Here is a 4994-nt window from a genome sequence, read left to right as displayed (position 1 = left end):
CCAAGTGATTTGGATTTTAATGTTTGGGTAAAATGAGTTTAAGTTAGGCAATGTTGGTGATTTGACTTATGTGGTTTGAGTCCACAGGAAAGTCCAGAAATGGAGTCTTGCCATTTGGTGAAGTCTCGGAGGCGCGACCTCTTGGCAAAGGATGAAGTCCCGGAGGTGCGGCCTCTTGGCAAAAGAAGACTTAGCACGATGAAGCTGAAGGAAACATCTCAAGCTAATGCAAGGAAGGGCACGAGGCTTGTGGAAGACATTTGAAGGCTTGCGTCAAGGCTAAGGGCTGAAGAAGAAGCTCGAAGGGGAGTTTCAGCTTGATCAGTCGACTGACACTATTGATGCAATCGACTGATGGTTGATCAGGAAGCACATACAGAGGTTCCAGGTGGATCAGTCGACTGGCACTGGTCACCAGTCGACTGGTGACCAAACAGAAAAATCAGTTGAGTCCATCAGTCGACTGACATCAATCGACTGGTGATGGTGCAGTCGACTGATAGACTACCGTTGGGGTGACAGCTGGCTAATTAAACTCAGATTAAAGAGTCGTTGAAGCCCATCAGTCGACTGGCTCTTGGAGTAGTCGACTGATGTATGGAAATACATAAAAATAGAAGTCGACGCCGAAGAAATATATAGTTCATTTCTCATCTTTCTGGAAAAACTCTGACACTGTAAAAACTGTCTTCTTCTTCCTCAAACTTCACTTACATCTTTTGAAAGGAAGAGACTGATTGTGTGAGGGTTTCTCCACCTTCGAAGCGTGTTTTGAAAATGAGGATTTTTATAGTGAAAAGGTCGTCTGTGTGTGTGGATCCTTGGACTAGTCACCTCGTTGAGGTGGATACCAAGTAAACAAACCAGGTTAGCGATTGTGCTTCTTTCTGTGTTTTATTTTCGCTTCCACTAACAATTTCGCAGGAAAGTTCGAAGAATCACTATTCACCCCGTCTAGCGAACGCACCGATCCCAACACTAATCTTTTGGGGGAGGGGGAGGGGGAGTGTGCTTACTTCTGTTTACCTTATCAATCATATACCTATACCTCTACTCTCTAAGAAAATACCATATAAGATTCTTTACAATAAACCACTCACTTATCATCATTTATAAGTATTTGGATGTTTGTGTTTTGCTACCAATGTTAAGCCAAATCACAAAGATGTATTTTTGTTGGGTATTCTATGTTAGGTCCAGCTCAGTGCGTTACGTGTGTTTACACGTTTCATAAACATGCGTAGTAGTAGAAAAATAATAATTATGATTAAGTATTACAATGCTCGCAACATACACATATAAGATACAATATGTACGTGATATAACTGAAAATTAAAATTTTATTGAATAATAATTTATTCTAAGTATACCTGACGAATGTCATGGAATGAGATTGACATCAATTGAGCGGCTATCAAAGCTCTGCCTCTATCAGTGATTCACACCAAGCTTTCGTCTGGAAGACTTTCCAAACCACGAGTCATGTCACCGTCTTTAGTACTAGCTGACGATTGACCACGGTCGATATGAGAGAAAACTCTAATATCGAAAACACATAACAATACTTGTCACGATTATTTTTCATGGCTTTCTAACTATCACCGGCAATCATATTTTCGGCATAGGTTTCGATGGTCAACATTTGACCACCGATATAGGGCAAATGATCGAAACCATTTTGACGAAGATGAAACAATCTCTAAAAGTTTCATAAGCTTCTGCAGAGATGGTAGATGGTCGTCAAACGTCCAGAGTTGATTCGGCAATAGCCGAACATCCTATCCGATGGTTGAAAAATTTTCAACGATCGGATAGCAAACTCCGACGATTGGACAACAAACTCTGATGGCAAACCCCGACAGCGGCTCCAGCAGCCACCCCAGTACTTTGGCACTGCCTTTAGTGCTCTGACAGAACCTCCAATGCTCCGACAACGACTTTCATTGGCTGAAAATGATTTCCAACCGAATTGCAAGCTTTGACAAACCAATTGGGGAGGAAGACGTGAAAGTGGTGGCTCGCCAGAGAAGTTTTCGACCATGGCACCAAACTCCAGGAAGGCTTCACAAGCCTTCGGTGGCTGATGATCGAAAGAGAGGAAGAAGACAGATGGGGTGGCTGGGACTCCTCTCGTAGTCGGTGCTGAGCAACGATCGAATGACCTAGGTTTTCTGATCGCGAGAAGGTGAATGAAGTGGCTGTTGAATCACGATTCCAAGGCTGGGCAAACTCGCGATCCAAGGTTAGCGTGGAAGGCTACGCAGTTAGGTTTTTTTTTCTTTCACGCGATCAACCACCGATCACTAACAGTTCGTTTGGGAGGAAGTGAAGGAAAAGGGAGAGAAGGGTAAGGAAAGGGAAAAAGAATCTTGACCCTTATTTGGGATGGAGTGAGTTAAGGAGAGGAAGGAGAGAGAAGGGTAAACTTTCTCCTTGCATGCCCATGAATTGACATAATTCCTTACACCCCGATTTGGGGTGTAAGGAAGGGGAAGGAAAACTTAAAAAATATTTATTCCTTATGTTATTTTTATTAACTTATGTTAAAATATGCCACTCTTCCATTTGGATGCTATGTATTTGGATGATTTTGGACGTTTGTTAAACTATTATTATTTAATGTAAGACTTGTTACTTGATGATTTTGGATGTTTGTTATTTTTAGATTTTTACATCAGTAAATTTTATAAAAATATATGTAACAATATTGATTTATCCTTTGTCGTACCAAAGTATACAGATTCTGTATTTTACATATTTATTATATGTCTACTCATTATTTCTTTAAATTTTTTTATTTATTTAAGTCATAAATATTAATTTTTATTAGTCTCATGAGCTATATATTTTTTCACATATAGATTTATTTTTAAAAGTTTGTTAAACTAATTATTTAATGGGTATTTTTATAATTTTATATATTTAACCTTCATTCCCTTCTTTTATTTCCTCCCTAAACAAGGTAACACATATTACGTTAATGGACCTTCATTTCCTTCCAAACAAGGAGAATATAAATACTTCTCTTCCCCTCTCCCTTCCCCTTCCGTTAATGAACCTTCTCTCACCCCATCCAAACAGAGCGTAAGAGAATCGAAATATCGTTATTTGGGAGAGGAATAGAGGCAGCTTTTAACCGTGATTTTTCCTTCACGTGAAAAAAAAAACAAAGCCAACGGTGGGTTAGGAGTGTTTTTCCTTTCATTACTGTAGTAATAAAATGTGATTTACTGTAGCTTAAGAGAAAAAAAGGATGGATGTGATTAATCCTAACCTTTAAAATTTAATATCAACCGTCTATTTCTCCTTTAATATTATATCTCATATAACATCTCTTATTGGATTTGGATCCAATAAAAAATCTCATCTCTTAGCCCCAACACCCATAACCCATATGTCGATTAACTTAAGTTCTGTTCAAAATCAAATCAAATTAGTCTAATTTGATTCAAAATCAAATCACTTAGTTCAATAACCAAAACACGTTCAATTAAAACCAAATCAATTTAATTCATTTCATCTTTATAAGATGAAACCCATCATCGCTTTCGATCTGTCAAAATCTCTTCTATTAGAACCAAACCAATTTGGTTCATTTCGTCTTCATAAGACGAAGTCCATCATTTTTTCCCTTTGTCCGATCCAACCAGACTTTATTTCTCTTGTTCTGAGAAATCAATTCTCAAATTCATTTTAAATCTTTCGAAGAAACTTGTACTGCATATGACCCAATAGGTTTTCGGCTATATTGGTCATCCATAATTAACCATTAATTATGGAACGATCATGAGTGACACCTAGTAGTACATAATGACCCCCAATTCGATCAAAAAATCAACGATTGATTTCAGAACCATTTCTGAACCTTTCAGCAGCTATAATGAGACATGCCTCATTCCTTTCACCGTCTTATACCAGCTTAGTTCAGGACATGATCTATATGTGTCAGTCCCCACTAGGCTGACTACGTCACACCTAGCCCAAGCTTACTTTCTTGTCCTGTGGATTTAAATTACTCATATATGTATCCAAGAGTACCATACTCTTGACATGTAATGCTTTGACCAAAGACTTCCATTAACAATCCTGACAAACGGTTGTAGGGTATACATCTCTTTTTTTAAAGAGCGATGAATCCTCTGTGGGTCATCTAAACACTTTTGGACACTTCAACTTACACCCAATCATCTTGAGTCCACACCTCCTTAAAGATGTTTGCTTATAAGATATCAAAGTATAAGTCTCCATGACCAAGATGACTTGAATACCGCAAGTTAAAGGAAACTCTCGCTTAAGTTACATTAAGATCTTCATTGACATATCTTAATGCAGCATCTATGTTACCTTTAACTAGCATATGAAGTCTTATGACAGGTCACTCCAATGAACTAGTTACCTTTAACTAGCATCTATGTTTAACTCTCAATGTCCAATGTCTCCAGTAGTGAGAACAGCTGTTTGGTAAACCAAGGAGTTTAAAACGTGTTAGTCTCAATATGTATGATATACACAAAAAAAGGGCCAAATGAATAAAGAATAAAATTTTTCAACAAGCAAAAGGAGAGAGAGTGATTCGAACCCCCGATAGTTTTTTGTTCAAACTATACCAATTTTCAAGACCGGAGCTATCAACCACTCAACCATCTCTCCTGGAGTTCATTTTGATTTTATTCCTACAAATGGAATATGACTATATAATACACTAACTATCCGTAGAAACATCCTAGATACGAATGATGACGTCTGTGCTCATCAATTTATCGACTAGGGATAATTTTAATACATTCATAATTGTACATATAGAGATGCTCACTAATTGTGATCTAATCACAAATTCTCTCATGCTATGAATTGTATTGCGGACATTCATTAAATGAGTTTAAGATCCAATTAAACATATAGAGAATATATACTCAAATAGTGAATTCCTATTTATCCAATAAATAGTATAATCATAAGGCAATTGTCTTAGGACACCTCCCAAATATAACATC

This window comes from Curcuma longa, chromosome 3 (assembly GCF_044706935.1).
Source record: "Curcuma longa cultivar G26 ecotype Majalengka, Jawa Barat chromosome 3, ITB_CL_G26_1.1, whole genome shotgun sequence".
In the NCBI taxonomy this organism is placed as follows: Eukaryota; Viridiplantae; Streptophyta; class Magnoliopsida; order Zingiberales; family Zingiberaceae; genus Curcuma; species Curcuma longa.
The sequence above is the reverse complement of the archived record's forward strand: the minus strand, read 5'-3'. Positions refer to the sequence as shown.